At 48.0% G+C, this 15,499-nt stretch overlaps 1 long non-coding RNA gene and 1 pseudogene across 1 annotated transcript; one reads left to right on the top strand and one right to left on the bottom strand.

Annotated features, from left to right (window-relative positions):
* Positions 1-3,288: 3,288 nt before the first annotated feature.
* Positions 3,289-6,574, bottom strand: LOC115318320 (annotated as a pseudogene).
* Positions 6,575-13,948: 7,374 nt separating this feature from the next.
* LOC121836810 lies at positions 13,949-15,105 on the top strand. The gene is made up of 2 exons (XR_006078007.1): positions 13,949-14,134; positions 14,970-15,105. It is a non-coding gene; the product is annotated as an uncharacterized LOC121836810 (long non-coding RNA).
* The last annotated feature ends 394 nt before the right edge of the window (positions 15,106-15,499 follow it).

The raw sequence follows: 15,499 nt of genomic DNA, 5'->3' as shown, positions 1-15,499 counted from the left end.
TCCCGCTTTTCGTTCGGTTGCCCGCGTGTTCATTGGCTGTCCTCTGGGCTCTTCACTTTCCTTTTGAGCCTCGCTATGCACAAGACAATCTTGTCATAATAATCAATCACTTGTGTGAATTCTGCTTCTGTGTCTTTTTCGGAAATCAACAACTCGATCGCGGCATCTACGTCACTGAGTTGGTCCCAAGCGAGGCTTAGACGCTCTATCAAAATATTGAGATCATCGACGGTCGTCGTAGCTATTTGCAATAAATCCTGTGCCTCGCTGAGGAGCCTCGTTACTTGCGTTCAATGCGTTTTTCGTTTTTTCTTGAGAACATCCATTACCGTTCAGTCCTGGCTTGTAGTGCTGCTTGCTTGTGTCAGTCTATGGTAGATGTTGCTGTTGATTAACAGGCTTCGCTCGTTCAGTCGTAACGTTCCCTTCTCTGTCTGCTGGCGATTCGATCACACGTTGCTCGTCGGCTTCATTTGTAGTGCAGTAGTTTCTTTCCCGGGTTTCGGCACCAATTATTTTGTTGAGGGAATTGTTGCTTCTTGTCGTTCCGAGATATCGATCATTCTCAACAAACCCCACCACTTCTATTTTAAACTACACACACGTTCCAAACAGACTAGCCGTTTTTTCGTTCTCCGCTTGCTTGCGTTCCAGCTTTCGTTCTGTCCGCCTCCACATTCCCAGCTGTTCATCTTCGCGGCTGCGGCCGCTGCGGGTACGAAGTTCACAGCTCGGCCCCCCCCCCGCGCGATCGTCTCCGCCGAGGCAGCCGTGGTGTAAGGTTCAGCTCGCCCCTCGCGTGCATCCTCTCCGCAGAGAAAATCTGATGCTGTTCTCGCGAATGTTCCAACACACTCATCCAATGTTCATGGTAGTTCGTCAATGTTCAGAACTTCCTGTGCCTTGTTTTTGGCAGTCTTCCTGAGGCTGTTGGATTTCATGATCCATGTGAGGTCACTCGTGGCTTCCGCCTTCTCTGCATAATTATCTGCTGAAGCCGTCAATTCAGCAACAGCTATATCCAGTTTCTTCTTTCTCAATCTTTCCACCTTTTGTCAATGCAGGGCCTTTTCACCTGCCTTGCATCTTCAAGCTCCCACTTCTTCTTGGCTTCCAAAAAAGCATGGTAATGGTGCTATGCAGAAGTTACGGACGTGCTGAGTTCCTTCGTGATTTGCACACTCAAGATGCCACCTGCCTTGTTTACAGCGCGTCACATACAATTCGCTGCGAGATGTAGGACATGTCTTTCATATTTTCCGCAGCGACCTGCCGATTGACACTGAATCCTCTCTCAACACTCGCTTGTCCGTGACTGAGGACAAGCAGAAGCTTAACGGCTTCCTACAGTTCACTGTCTGACGAATTGATCTTCAGGAGGCCAGAAAAAAACCTACTGTCCAAGGTGTCCGAAGTTCTTTCAAACTGTTGCAAGTCGTGCCTTTGATATTGCAATAGCTCGGCGTATTCCGCGAGCACAGTGTATTTTTGATGATCACTGATCCTTTTTGCCGCAGTGAGAGAGTTCAAAACTTTTTTGATGCGTTCCAGACACTCGTCTGGCTTTGAGCCAGTGTTGGACAAAATACTCGATAAAAGTATTTAAGTTAAGTTACTAAATACCTGCTTCATAAAGTATTTAAAATACTACTCAAGTTACTTTCACTGTAAAGTATCTTGAGTAGAGTATGAATACTGAGAGATGTAACTCAATTACTTTTGAAGATACTTCTGCATTGCATAATTTGTATCGATGTCAGTGACAAACACAATTATACAGTTGCGCAAATCCGGTTTACCAGAATGGTTTATTCGCACGCAAAAGAACCTGCTCCTCAAACTTCTCGTCAGACAGCCGTCCTCGTTTGCGCTGGAAGACATCACCGCCTATGCTAAAAAGTCGCTCAACCGCGGCACTAGACGGCACTGCCACGCTGTACCGCAAGAAGAGCTGATGCAGAGAAGGGTAGTTGAGGATGTCCGTGACCTTTTCCGGCAGTGTCCGACAGATATCTTGCCAGCTCTTGTGATGCACCACATCATTCCCCTTGTTCCCCAGACCCAAATTCCTTGAAGCCGAAAAAAGCTTCAGCAGATGTTTCAGCACTTCCGGGCGACGCCTGGGTAGAGGGCTCGACATTTTGGGGCAGGCGCGCCACTTCATCTTTCATTAGCTGATTGATCAACCCCCGCTGAGCTTCTGCGATCCATTGCATCTTGAACTGCAGCAACAGCACAGCGTTGACTACGAGTGGGGTGTCCCTCATTCTGTCACCAAACATGGAAAAAAAGTATTTTTTTTTTAATATTTGCGGTTAACTTTACATGATATGTGTAAATGACAAGGCATTGTATTGTTGTTGGAGACAATTCAGCTGGCGTTGTATGTCTCCATTCTAGTCAATAACGACATACACCCAATCTTTCCAGTGATACTGAAATAGAAATTAGAATCGTCTCATACACATAAAATTCGAAGTGTACACAAAGGGCCCAAAACGACGCTCAGAAGAATAGGGACCTTTAGCAAACTGTTTCCGTGCTCCGCGTACCGCACTACCGGAGCCTTTGAAGCATGCTTTTAAGAGCGCACCCCGCGGTCACGGTACCACCCGGGCGTGCGCTTAAAAGCATGCTTCAAAGGCTCCGGTAGCGCGGTACGCGGAGCACGGCAACGGTTTTGTAAAGGTCCCCATTGACTGCCTCAGCCTGAGAAGCGTTATTGTGGGCAAAGATCGCGGCATGCTTTATGCGCGCACTTTTCAAATCGGGCTGAACGACATGAACATTGATTAATTATTACCTCAAACACTAATACTTTTGCAAATACTTTTTAGACGGTCGGGCCTCATAGCGATTACCGTCGATTCTTCAATGGGAACATGATCCGTAAAACCAATAATTAAGAAATAATTGATAGATTTTAGTTTAGGAGCCAACTCATGACGATTATGCTCAGCTAATGTCTGCTGAACTTGAGAAACACCTAGCGAAGACAGCATTCAGTTAGTAGTTTTTAAAAACAATATGCTTCCATTGTTACACATCGCCCTAGGCCTGTATATATTTTGGGTAGTTACTCAATAAATGTGTTTTTTTGTGTAAATAGGAAAAATATGGTTTGCACAAATATGGTTTGCAGTTTTAACGCTTTAGTCAAATAAAATATAAATAAGTAATCTTACCGTTTTTCGAGATTTGCGATTCAATTGTTTTCAGCGGCTCGCAGTACTCTAGTCCACGTAGTGATGTCAGCTTGCGTTTCAGTGCTGCAATTATGGGGAGTAGGTTTCCTAGATACATGTTTTTGTCCCCTTATAAAATATCCAGTGCGTCTGCAAGTGGTTTCATAACCTAGAACAGGCAATTAGCGTGACTGTACATAGACTCACACTTGAATTTCCACTCACCTGGCAGTACTCTCCGACAAAGTCTACGTCAACGGGGCGGCGCAAAGCTTGCACTTTCTGCTGCGTACAGAATTCTTCCAGGCGCTCCGGACGGTCGTTTAAGGGATCTCTGATGCATTTCATGGTGTTGTAGCGCGAATTCCAACATGTCACGTTTGGCATAACAAGGTACATTGAAAAGCACGAAAAAGAAGCCATATTATCATAACCTAAAAAAAAAAAGAACTCGTCGTGCGAATAACCGCAAACAACGTGATGTGCTTTTGTTTTAGTATGAAAGTCCGAACCATTGTTACAGGTCGATGCAAGTAAATATGAACGCCTAAATAAAATGACTCAACGTCTCATGGTTTCAAAAATTGAGATGGCAACTAAAAAATTGAGTTGCCATCTCAATAGAATCTGGCAACTCAATTGCAGAATAATAATAATAATAATAATTTATTTTCCTTTTTTTTTACAAAGGAGGGAGATAGGGCAAAAAGCTGCGTGGCTTGCAGCTTGACGAGGCCCTACTCCGTGTAGCAAAGCAGCAGGGACATTTCAAAACAGGACACGCAAAAAACAAAGTACTATACCTTATTGCATCGATTATCTACAAAAAAAAGTCTTTAACACTGTTTTCCAATAGCATTTCGCGTAGCATACCCTTTGATTTTTTTGTAATGTCAATATTTTCACCTTCGAGCTTATTTAAAAGTGACGGTAATGTATGTTTTAAAGAAGTTAGTCCATAGTTCGTGCGGAAAGTAGTAACACACCAGCCCTCACTGATCACCAGGCACCTGGTGATCGTTGATCACCAGGCTGACCTGGTGTTGGTACAGGAGGTAGGCGGCCAGGAGAACCTCCGTCACTTCGGGGAGGTCTCGGGGGATGAGGGAGGGGAAGGCCGAAAACATCATCTGCCGAGGGTAGTTCTTGACCAGGCCGGTCATGGTGGCGTGCCGCACAGGTCCAAGCTCCATGACCTTGAGCACGTCCATGGCCAAGCCTGGGAAGGTTGCAATGACCCTCGGCAGAGTGATGGCCTGGGAGTCGACTGGCTTCGACTGCAGCCCGTAGTGTTTGACGAGGACGTCAAACCTGGCCCGGTTCACCTCCTTCATTCCTTTCCGGACCTTGTCCAGGTTTGCGCCCCTCATCAGGCCAATCACTACGAGCGTCAGCCGGTCCATGTAGGCTCCGGCCTTTGCCCCCTCCTTCTTGTGGAGCGAGCTCACCCCCTTACCAGCCATCGACTGGGCGATTAGCTTAGCGTCGAAACCTTGGTATTCGTACGCTAGCTTCAGCTTCTCGACGATGGCGGCCGAGATGGCGCACTCGCCCATCTCCGCCAGCACCTGGCCCCAGTTGAGCTCCCCCGAGCTCTCCTGCTCCTCCGTGGCAGCGATGCCCATGACCCTGCAGGTCTTCTCCACACCCTGGCGGATGGCATCAGACCTCGCCTCCTTGAGCCTGAGGCGCCTGGCATACTCCGCGTCCTCCTGGGGACCCTCCCCTTTTGCACCGCTGGTGCCGGCGTCACTCCCTTTCCGAGGGGGCTTTTCCTTTCCCCCTGTCTTTGACCCCGTCTCCTTAGGAGGAGGAGGGCTCTGCTTGTCCTTGGCCGCCACTGCTGCCCCAGTCTTTGACCCCGTCTCTTTTGGAGGGGGTGGGCTCTGCTTTCCAGCGGCTGCCACTGCCGCCAATGCCGCCTCCCTGTCTCTCAGGGCTGGCTCCTGCAGGCTCCACTCATCCTTGTCTGTGAGGGGGCCCCTCGTCGCCACTGCGAGCTCCCAGTCTTTGTGGTCCTGGTCTAGCCAGGCCTTGAGCATCGGGATTGCCACACCCCCGGACTTGAGATGGGCATTGTAGTTGCTTCGCAAGATGATTTTGGCCGACTTGGCAGCTTTCGGCTCATTCTTTTGGAGCTGAAAGTCTGCCTTTGAGACGTCTTCCTCCCACGTCTCCTCAATGTCCTTGTCAGCCATGTTTCACACACCCCGGAACCGTTTAGAGGCAATACAATTTCAGTATTACGTAAAAATTGAGAACTTACCGTCCACAGAGGTCATGGAGTTCATCGGCAGCCAGCAGTGACTGGTTTTGTTTTGCCCATAAGCTCTGGCACTTAGTAAAAACCGCCTTGGAGATAGCGCAGTAGGAATGGTCATTTTCTGCTTTCTGGGCATCGGCACCAGCAACCAAGTTCAGTAGTGCATGCGACGCACATTTTTGATGTGGAGGTAGTCGATACGGCTCCCCATTGTCGAGAACTGACGTCAGCTGAATCGGCTCTTTTTCCTCGTCGTCATCGTGAGAACCGAAAACTCTAAATGAAACAACGTCGTAGTTAGCAACCCCGACATCTAGGATAAAAAACACACTCGAGAAATGCAAACTGTCATGTTAGCAAACTACACATGAAGAATTGACAATTGTTCGTTTCTGTGGCGCTTGCATTAACATTTAAGTGAAGTATTTAAGAGTTGGAGATTCTACGAAACTGAAGGCCTTGAGAAAATTCGACCCACTGTCGGTGACAACCCTGGCAACTTTGTTTTGAATACGCTACTCTAGGAAGACATTTTCGAGTTCTTCGGCGATCTTTTCATAGGTCACGCTCCCCTTGATGCGGTGACAACAAAGCGCTGCAGACTTTCGCTCCAGTGATTCGGCATCCAGCCACAGACATGTGACGCCAAAGAAGCTTCTATAGGAAATAAATCACAGTATTAAAGAATTAGAAAAGACAGGTTTGCTAAACGAACGTACCTGTTGAATGTCTTCTAGCAGTCAGCAGAAATGGCGACGTATTTGGCCTTCTCCAGTTCCTTGATCAGTCGCTCTTTCATTTTCGAGAAGCGACGGTCGATGCGAGCGACAAGCATTTTCCTGGTCAGATGTGCGTTGTTTGGCGCTAGGTTCCGAACCAAGCAAACAAAATCTTCATTTTCCACAACTGAAAACGGTTGCATCGATCCGATCCCGAAGTTTTCCACCAGCTCTTCGTACTTGTTCTGGGGCAGTCGTGCTTGCCTGTTTGAGCACTCGTCAAGTCGTTGCTGTTTTAACGAGCTGACTGGATTTGGGTCGCTCGGTCTTGAACGTTTCCCTCTTTGTGTCATACTTTCGAGTACAGACATATAACTGGGGTGCACGGCCTGCAACATGAACGTCATATAAACATTTGGGACATACCTCTAAATGTCTTCATTGGAGTTTGTCAAGGCTCGCTTTCTCGTCCAGTTCCTCTAACAGCTTCAAATGTTGCTATGTTAGAAGCTTCCTGTCTATCCGTCCCTTTTCTTTCCCTCGCTCCAGAAATACAATGTCTCAATAAATCCCTTTCCAGTTTTTAGTTCGAAGCTGCCACATAATTTCGGTTTACCCTGACAAATGGCAGTACAATCGCCAAATGCAATACTAAACTCATTAGTCTTTTTTTTTATCTTCATTGCAGTTAGAACAAAACAAATACACAGATGGGTTGTCTCGAATGAAAATGTTTTGAGATAACATTAAACTGGGTCCGGTCATTTCATTGAAGCCGTTTCATCGAACGCAGTTTCATCGAACGTCGTTTCATCGAACACCGCCTGCTTGAGCAGTAGGAATTCTACATCTAGGAAATATTATTTTTATTTTTTTAGTGCTTGGAGTATAGTAGTGTTCCAATATTTATTATAATTGATTAACTTATACATATATAAAAGGAGAAAACCTTTTGTGTCACTTCAGTAGTGTATTATGATACACGATGGAACAGGAAGTAAACAAATTCTGGTCACGTACACGGATGTAAACAAATTCAGACCACGTACGCGGCACGCGCCTTTGTTCCATCCTGTATCATCCTCCCACGTGACCATGACGTCATCTAAGTCGCCTTAGCTTATTAGAGCTAGCAACAGGATTTGATTGCTCAAAAGAATGTTCACGATTCCTCGTGCCACGCCCCACGCCTTTTCATACTGAAAAACTCGAAAAATAGCGAAATGTCAAAAAATGTATTTGAGATAATGAGTACAAGATACTCAGAATTGTAATTAAGATAGAGTATCAAATACTCTTGATCAAAAGTATTTGCAAGATACCAAGATACTTCAAAATGTATATAAGATACAGTATCTTGAGTAGAGTATTTGAGTTAGGCACAAGTTTGCTTCGAGCACATATTTGCCTGGGGGGTCCAGTGAAGTAAGGCCTCTTACTATGGGCAATCGTATGGAGCTCTTCTGTAGTATCTTCTTTGTTATATCGACAAGGAATTGCTTACACTGCATCCTAAATGTAAATGTATCTTTTGCACTTTGGAGCTTTTCAGAATCTGTTGGGCCGCACGGCCGATGGATTGCCCATTGTTTGTTTGGATTGCCCATGTCAATCTGGAGCATACTGGTGATGCCTGTTGCCGAGCAGAGAACCGAGAATGTCACAAATTTTGTCACCAGCTTTCTCACCACACTTTCAAGGTCTTTTGCCAGGAAGAATACCACCCAAGTAGCACGGGGAGCCTGGCCGAAGGCATGACCATATCCCCATGGCCGAGCCATTGTTCATCGGCCATTGCCCGGTCAAAAAGGTTGGTGCTGACCTCGTTATGGTCCCTCGGCATAGGAAAGGCCCACCTGCCCGGGCTTTGGGAAGGCCAGGCCCTATGTCCGAGTACTGGCCACAATTTCCCGGCTTAGGCATTGGCTGAGCACCAATGGCCGGGCACCAGCAGAAAACTAAGGGCCGAGGTTGGTATTGAGTCGGCCACCGAGCTGGCATGGTGGCACCGGCAAAACACGAGTGGCCGAGGGCGGCTTTGGGTCGGCCACCGAGAGGATACAGTGGCACCGGCAGAACACCAGTGGCCAAGGGCGGGTTTGGGTTGGCCACCGAGATATCGTGGCACCGGCAGAACACCAGTGGCCGAGGGCGGCTTTGGGTCGGCCACCGACCTAAGATCGTGGCACCACCAGGACGCCAGTGGCTGAGGGCAGCTTTGGGTCGGCCAGCTACCTGAGATTGTGGCACCGGCAGTGCACCAGTGACCGAGGGCGGCTTTGGGTCGGCCACCGGGCTGAAGTCGTGGCACCGGCGGAGCACCAGTTGCCGAGTGTGGCACCATGTCGGTCGTCGGGCTGGTATTGTGCCACCGGCAGAGCGCCATGCTGTGGCTGACGGTGGCACTGGTTGGCTGCTGATTTGGCGTTGGCATTGGCAGATGTCCGGCGAAAATGGTTGGACCAATGCCTGCCATTACCCTTACAAAAATATGTATGGACACTCCTAGGACGTTCTATAGATCCTTTCTTCAAGGGCGCCGCCATCTTGAATTGTCGTCGCTTCCAGTATGGGCGAAAACATTGTTTTGCCGTCGCCACGCCAATAGAACGCATTTAGGAGAAAAGCGTAACCGTCACTCATTCTCGTTTTGTCTCCCCTCTTTTTTTTTACTACTTGCAGGTTGAAACGTTTTAATATTTTTCCGTCGCCCATACGGAATATGCCTACTTGGCGGTCGGGGCCGAGAGTAAGCGGAAAAGGTCTATAGGCAGAACATAAGGCGGAGACCTTGTATTGGTATTGGCACACCACGACTGCTGTTGCCTTCGTGAAGTCGTCCTATGGCTGCCCTATAGAATATTGGCCAACGGACGTTCTATGGACGTCCATTGTATTGACGATGTAAGGTCATCCTATACACTCTATAGTAAGACACCATGCATATATAGTCCAGTTGGACTCTAGAGGGTATCAGAACCCATATGAGTTCTACAGGGAGTCCCTACGGGGTTCACAGGGAAACCATACAGGGTCTACATAGGGTCCTTATGGGGTCTGCAGAAAAGCCGTACAGGGTCTACAGGGAGTCCCTACAGTCCGTAGAGAAGCCACTCGGTCTGCAGGGGTGTAGCTACCGGGTCCGCACCGACCAACGTTACTAGAACAAGTCAGTTGGGAAACTGCCAAAGAGCTCGCTCTGATAAAGCGGCACTGATCCATACTCGAGAACTGAACTAATTGCAATCGCAACGCCGCCATTTTCACCGCAACGGCCACTCGGAGGGCTGCACGACAGCCTGTTTGGTTTGGGAGTATCGATTTTCAACAGCGTGCGACTGTTCTATTTTGGCTTCAATCGGTCGTTTTGGCACCGAAACATATACGGTAGAAGGGGTTTCAGGGATGTCAACCCCCGTCTTCCAGGCGGACGCGCCGCGAATTGCCAACGAAGTTAGGACGCACCCGGGTCGGGACGCGCTACCTGAAGTCACCGGTGAGACATGGCTGTATAAAAACAATATTAATTGTGCTGCAAAACCCTATAAGCTAAAAGTTTATGCAAACATCACGCTCCTGTCATTTTGTACTAATCTCCAAGAGAGGTTTCTACAAAAAGAGCTTTTTTCTATTTGTTTTAATGCAAAAACGTGCTTTGCAAAACTTATTTTTAAGAGTGTAGGGTCCTTGAGGGTCTGCAAAGAAGCCATACAATGTCTATAGGAGTACGTACGGGGTCCGCAGGGAAGCCATACAGGGTCTACACAGTGTCCTTGTGGGGTCTGCACGGAGTACCGTCAGGGTCCACAGAGAAGCCACCCGGTCTGCAGGGGGTATTCGCAACTTTCAGCGATGGTGGTACCGTGGTGTGAGAAGCGTGCTCCCTAGCTCCTGGATGATTGGCCTCACAATAAAAGGGCTTGCTTACACCTTTCTGACGTGAAAAAATAATGTAAGGCTCTGATACTGCTCGTATATAGCAAAACTAGGATTACTTACGCATCGCAGCCCCAGCCTAGTACCGCTGTTCTACAACAAGCATCCAGATGACCGTCATTTTGATAGGCGCCAGTGTGCCCCCTATGGGTCGTGAAAGTTGGGAATATCTACGGGGGCCACAGAGATCCACATTAGTCTACCTCCCACTGAAAAAGTCCCCGCAGGGGGCACCTGTGAAAACAGGTGTTTGGAGAGTGGCGTCTCCACGGACCCCGAGCTCCGCAGGGGGCGCCTGCACCTTGTGTGCTAGGTGCTTGGTGAGTAGCGTCACTACGGACCCTAGCCACGTGGGCCACCATACCCGCACGCAGGGAGCACCTACTTTAGTAGGTGCTTGGTGAGTGGCGTCACTACAAACCCCGAGCCATGTGGGTTCGCGTACCCACGTCTGGCTGTGAGTGGTGTACCCGTGTCAGGGGAAAGGGGACCCTGGTAGTTGAGCTGAGCCCGGGGTATGTTTGGACCCTTCGGGGCCCCCCCGGGCGAGGCGACACACTGCTTCGGCCCCTGCTTCTTGTAGACGGGTGTCCTGGCTTGGCCCGACCAGGATGATTCAGTCAGTCGCCTTTTCTACCCTCTTCTTCTTTCTTTCACCTCTTTCTCTTTTCTTTACACTCTCTTCCTTCCGTTTTCACCTTCTTAGGCGGCAAGGGCCAACCTTGAGTGGAAACAGGTCCTGTCCCTGCAACCACACTGGGGTATAGTGCCCGGGCAGCACTGGTGAAGTAATTGTGTCAGCCAAGTCTTTCTTGCACATTACCTACCCCCTTGTTGGGCTCCGTGGTGGGCGGTGCACCCGGGCACTGAATTTCCTTCCCATCTGCATGGGTTCTAAGCTAAAACAACCTGATTGGCCTCCTAAAAGAGTCCGGACCGAAGCACTTTCAACGTTCTTGAACAAAGACAACTCAAACTCCAATGACTACTTTACCAAGTTTTTTGTACTGCACTCCGAGGACACTGCTAAACCGCTGTCCAAGGTGTCTCCCTTCATTGTTGCTAAGGTTCTCCAAAGCATACTAGGATCGAAATATGAAGCTAAGAAGCTATTTTCAGGTGACCTTCTTGTGGAGGTATTCTGAAAATTCCAGGCCACAGCTTTGCTGAATATTCAAACTATTCATGACCTCAAGTGACTTTCTCCTCACCACACACTCAACACCATCCGCGGTGTGATATCGGAGGATGATCTGGCGGACAGCTCCGAAGAAGAAATTGTGGAGGGCCTGCGGGCTCAAAGTGTTGTCGCTGCGAAACGAATCAAGATCCGATGGGATGGCGAGGAACGACCTACTAGACACATAATTCTAACCTTCGAGAAGAGTACGCTGCCACCTTCAGTGAAAGCTGGCTACATCAATTGCAAAGTGCGGCCGTACATTCCTAATCCTCTCCGCTGCTTCCTTTGCCAGCGCTATGGTCACGGTTCGCGCGCTTGTCGTGGTCGTGAGATCTGGGCCAAGTGCAGTGGCAAAGACCACCCTGCTGACGATTGCCGAGCAGACTACACGTGTGCCAACTGTGATGGTGACTACCCGGCATACTCAAGAGCTTGTGGCCACTTCAAGAAAGAAAAGGAAATTCTTGCACTCAAAATGAAGAACATTACCTATCAGCATACCTCGGCAAACCTCACTCATGAGGGCCCTCACTCACCCTCATCTTCACAGGTGAGGTGAGGGTGAGTGAGTTTCTGAACCAGGACAATTCATGAGTGTGAGGGTGAGCGAGGGTCGTGAGGGCTGTGAGGGCGGTGAGGGCCGTGAGGGCTGTGAGGGCGGTGAAGGCCGTGAGGGCCGTGAGGGCGGTGAGGGCGGTGAGGGCCGTGAGGGCGGTGAGGGCCGTGAGGGCCATGAGGGCCGTGAGGGCTGTGAGGGCTGTGAGGGCCGTGAGGGCTGTGAGGGCTGTGAGGGCGGTGAGGGCCGTGAGGGCGGTGAGGGCCATGAGGGCCGTGAGGGCGGTGAGGGCCGTGAGGGCCATGACGGCGGTGAGGGCGGTAAGGGGTATGAGGGCGGTGAGTAGCGTGAGTGGTGTGAGGGCGGTGAGTGCGTGAGGGGTGTGAGGGCCATGAGTGCGTGAGGGCGGTGAGTGGCATGAGAGGCGTGAGGGCCATGAGAGCCGTGAGGGCGGTGAGCGCATGAGTTGTGTGAGGGCCATGAGTGCGTGAGTGCGGTGAGTGCGTGAGGCCCCCTTCAGATCGAGCATCTTTCTCAGCAATTTTGGTGTTAATGGCGGGTTGTTCTCTAGTTTTCCCTAGATCGACACGAATTGCTGAGATCGGGTCCGGCTCGAAATAAGCAAGCAACTCGAAGCAATTTGAATGCGTTTGAAGCGGCTGCATCCAATCAGGGACGCAAAATTTTCACGTGATACCTCGTGCCGGTGATGATGACATCGAAAGACTTGGTTCTGGTTTGAAATCGATGGTTTTTTTGAAAATAAACTGGTTTCAGAAAGCTGCATTAGTATTCTTAACGAGATTTAAATGCATAAAAACACGTTTATAACGCGTAATTGTGTCTAAATAGTGGAAGAAAAATAAAATTTTATGATGACGATGGCAAATTGCAGCAAATGGTTGCCGCGTGTGATCGCGCGCTGCTGTTGCGACGTAAAGTTTCTGGGCGAATTTGCCCCATCTGAAGCTGGCCTGAGTGGCGTGAGGGCCATCAGTGCGTGAGGGGCGTGAGGGGTGTGAGGGCCGCAAGGGCGGTGAGGCGCGTGAGGGCGGTGAGTGGCGTGAGGGCGGTGAGTGGCGTGAGGGCGGTGAGTGGCGTGAGGGCGGTGAATGCATGCCCAGATAAAAATAACCATTGAGAACCATTGAAATTTCAATTGGTACCAGTTGTTTCCAACTGGCTCCAATTGGAAATTCAATTGATGCCAATTGTAACTAGTTGGATCCAATTGTCAAAAAGTAAACAATTGGTTCTGTCAGTTGGTTTCAATTGGAAGTTCAATTGATATGCCAATTGTAACTAGTTGGATCCAATTGGCAGTAGGTAAACAATTGGTTGTGCCAGTTGGTTCCAAATGGAAGTTCAATTGATGCCAATTGTAACTAGTTGGATCCACTTGGCATTAAGTAAACAACTGGTTGTGCCAATTGGTGGCAATTGCAAGCTCAGCTGGCACCAAATTAACTAGTTGAATCCAACTGGCATTATGATGTACAATTGTTAAGCCAATTGGGACGAAAAGGTCCAGTTGATTATCACAACCATACTTTTCAATTGACACCTGATACACAATTCTATCTTCAGTTGTCTTTCATTGGTTATTTTGACCCAAATGAAAATTTAAAGTGGTTTCACAAGTGGTCCCACTTTACCAATTCAACTGGTCCCACTTTCAACTGGTTTAGTCAAAATTATCCCAGTTAGGTTCAGATGTCCCACTTGTAATTTCAAGTGGCTACACCTTTTTTTCATCTTTTTTTTTCACTGAACATGTGTAAATAGGCTTGTAAAACGCGCCATTACTTTAAATTGTGTGATTTTTCGATGAAAGTCGTATGGAGCTAGGAAAAATTGTACATATTTTGTTTTTTGCAGCCCAGTTACAATTAAAATATTGGTACAATCGGAATCATAGCACTTGCACGAAGTACTTTTTTTTTAAATATCAAAATGAGAAAAACTTGCTCATGGAAATTGAATATGTCAGAATTTTTTTTTATGTTATCAATATTCAGTTTTTTTTGTTTTTTTTTTAGTTTTGCTAAAATTGGCGGGAATCCTCGGAAACGTCTGTACACACTGGGCAACAAAGATGGTGTCCGGGAAGGAGCGCGAACGCACATGGCACGTTGGCAGGCACGGCATCTGTGGCATGGTTACAGCAGATATTCAAGAAAGTTATGTTGTTTTACTGCTGCGAGTGCTGAATAGTGCGGTGATCATTGGTTCATTGGGCCTGCCACTTCGTTGGAGCGTGAAGGATGGATAGCAAACGGTTATCAAGTCAAGGTAAGGACACTTCTTTGTTTCTTTTCTTGGTGCTTGCTGCATTGCAAATCGGCGAATTCGTAGTAATAAATATGCCGAGACACCTTTACCTTTATGGTCAGTACAGGGTAGGAGCCTGCACGAATGAAACTTTACAGAAGAGAATTTTTCGAGCTGTCAGTTCGAAAGTCGTGAAAGGGCACGAACGTTGACGCAATGTAATCAAGTGCTACTGTGAAAAAAAAAGCGTTTAAGCATTTTTTAAATATACTATAGATTCCTGAAAGCACTGACTTGCCATAGATTTAGAGTTGCAATATGTCAAAAATTTGGCATGTTGCACCAAAGGCTAGAGTTACGTATCTGGCGAAGTTTGAGCGCGCCACGATCTGTAGTTCACTTTTGCGGTGAGAAAAACACTATTCTCTTTTCTCGGAAAGACGCAGTACTTTGGAAACATGTTTTTGTAAAACTCAATGCCACTCAAACTCAATGGAATCGGACTTAGTCAATATGGTCACAGTTCCTTTTTTCTTTGCAACGTAAAAATACATGCCCCTAATTATCTTCTACCAGAATTTGCCCATCGATTATGGATGTACTGCATATATTGCCGAATGCTCTCCTTCGAGCAAAATAGAATTTTAGTTGATCCATATTTCCGACCAGTCCGAAATGCCGCCTGCAAAGCCTTCTCGGGTGGCTTTGGCCGCCTTTTGCTGCACATCGAAGACTTGATTTATAAATAAAGAAACTCATGTTTTATTAAGGGGAAACGTCATTGTTCCTTATCGCAAGCTAAATATGAAGACTTATATAGGTCATGTAATAATTTAACCTATATTTGTGCTCGTAGGAAAGGTGCAGAGGAAAAACTGGACCAGGAGGAAACTACCGAACCAGAGGGCAACGCCTGAACAACAGGACGACGGCCAAGCAAGGGGAGGCCGAATGAATGAATCTCTTAATTACAATAAAAATGGCAAACATCACCTACTAGAGTTTCATTGTCCAGTTATCACAAACGGTTTCCCAATCGGTTCCAATTGGCAATACTCAATTGGGTATCAACAATTGGAACCAACTGGGATTTTTTCAATGAGGAGTCCGAAATCACACACGGTTTTCCCAATTGGTCGTGCCCAATTGGTTCCAATTGGCAATGCTCAATTGGAACCAATTGGGATTTTTTCAATGAGGAGTCCGAAATCACAAACAGTTTTCCCCATTGGTTCCAATTGTCAGAAACCAATTGGACCCAATGGACATTTTTAACTGGGTGGCGTGAGGGCGGTGAGTGGCGTGAAGGCGGTGAGGGCGGTGAGTGGCGTGAGGGCCATGAGTGAGTGAGGGGCGGTGAGGGGTGTGAGGGCGGTGAGTGCGTGA

The sequence above is a fragment of the Ixodes scapularis genome, unplaced genomic scaffold, assembly GCF_016920785.2.
Source record: "Ixodes scapularis isolate PalLabHiFi unplaced genomic scaffold, ASM1692078v2 PGA_scaffold2__306_contigs__length_199485367, whole genome shotgun sequence".
NCBI lineage: Eukaryota > Metazoa > Arthropoda > Arachnida > Ixodida > Ixodidae > Ixodes > Ixodes scapularis.
The sequence above is the reverse complement of the archived record's forward strand: the minus strand, read 5'-3'. Positions and strand labels throughout refer to the sequence as shown.